Raw genomic sequence first — 1991 nt, forward strand, 5'->3', positions numbered from 1 at the left:
TGCAGCATTGATGCTAAGGTGGCTAAGGCATCTGCAACCTCATTGTGAACTCTCGGGATGTGTTTGAACTTCACCGATCGAAATTGCTTGCTCAGATCATGCAAGCATTGTCGGTATGGTATGAGCTTTAGATCTCGTGTTTCCCATTCACCCTGAATTTGATGTACCAAGAGGTCCGAGTCTCCCAAGACCAAGACGTCTTGGACATCCATGTCAGCAGCCAAGCGCAGACCCAGAATGCAAGCCTCATATTCGGCCATATTGTTAGTGCAGTAGAAGCGCAGTTGGGCCGTAACAGGATAATGCCGTCCTGTTTCAGAAATGAGTACTGCTCCTATTCCAACCCCTTTTGCGTTTGCAGCTCCATCGAAGAAAAGCTTCCAACCTGGTTCCTCAGGTAATTCCAACTCATTCGTATGCATCACCTCTTCGTCAGGAAAATACGTTCTTAAGGGCTCGTATTTTTCATCAACGGGATTCTCTGCCAAATGGTCTGCCAGTGCCTGGGCTTTCATGGCAGTCCTCGTCACGTAGATGATATCAAATTCTGTGAGCAGAATTTGCCATTTTGCTAACCTTCCCGTGGGCATAGGTTTCTGAAAGATATACTTCAGCGGGTCCAAACGGGATATGAGATAAGTAGTGTATGAAGACAGGTAGTGTTTCAACTTCTGAGCTACCCAAGTTAGGGCGCAGCATGTTTTCTCGAGTTGAGTGTACTTGACCTCATGCACTGTGAATTTCTTGCTAAGATAGTAGATGGCCTGCTCCTTCCTCCCTGTGTCATCATGTTGCCCCAGTACACAACCAAATGAATTTTCCAAGACCGTCAGGTAAAGGATTAGGGGCTTCCCGGGCTTAGGCGGGACCAATACGGGTGGATTAGATAGATACCCTTTGATTTGGTCGAAAGCCTCCTGACACTCTGTCGTCCAACCTACTGCAGCATCCTTTCTCAGTAGCCGAAATATGGGTTCACAAGTTGCTGTGAGTTGAGCGATGAACCTGCTGATGTAATTGAGTCTACCCAGCAAACTCATTACCTCTGTTTTGTTCCTTGGCGGTGGCAAGTCTCGGATGGATTCAATTTTGGATGGGTCTAACTCAATCCCCCGTCGACTGACGATGAATCCTAGCAACTTTCCTGATGGAACCCCGAATGCGCATTTGGCCGGGTTAAGCTTGATATCATACCTTCGGAGTCTTTGGAAAAATCTCCTTAGGTCTGCTACATGGTCCTCCTGACGCCAAGATTTGATGATCACATCATCGACGTACACTTCTATTTCTTTGTGTATCATGTCATGAAACACAGCAGTCATTGCTCGCATGTACGTTGCCCCAGCGTTCTTTAAACCGAACGGCATTACCCGATAGCAGTAGGTTCCCCATGGCGTAATAAATGCTGTCTTCTCAGCATCCTCCTCATCCATTAGGATCTGATGATAACCCGCATAGCAATCCACAAAGGATCCGATCTCGCGCCCAGCGCAATTATCGATCAGGATATGAATGTTGGGTAACGGGAAATTGTCCTTGGGACTTGCTTTGTTGAGGTTGCGGTAGTCGACGCACACCCTGATTTTTCCATCCTTCTTTGGGACTGGTACCACATTGGCCAACCACTCGGGATATCGAGTGACCCGAATGACCTTCGATTGCAACTGCTTAATCACTTCTTCTTTGATCTTTACACTCATTTCTGTTTTAAATTTCCTTAGTTTTTGCTTGACCGGAGGGTATGCCGGGTCAGTGGGCAATTTGTGAACCACTAAATCGGTGCTCAATCCAGGCATATCATCATATGACCATGCAAAAACATCTTTGAATTCCCTGAGAGTTTCGATCAATTCTGCTTTGACATTTGGCTCAATGTGGATGCTAATTTTGGTCTCTTGGATGATATCAGCGTCTCCTAGGTTCACAGCCTCAGTGTCATTTAGGTTAGGCTTGGGTTTCTCTTCAAATTGGCACAGTTCTCGATTTATTTC

Source organism: Nicotiana sylvestris, chromosome 10, assembly GCF_000393655.2.
Source record: "Nicotiana sylvestris chromosome 10, ASM39365v2, whole genome shotgun sequence".
Classification (NCBI taxonomy): domain Eukaryota; kingdom Viridiplantae; phylum Streptophyta; class Magnoliopsida; order Solanales; family Solanaceae; genus Nicotiana; species Nicotiana sylvestris.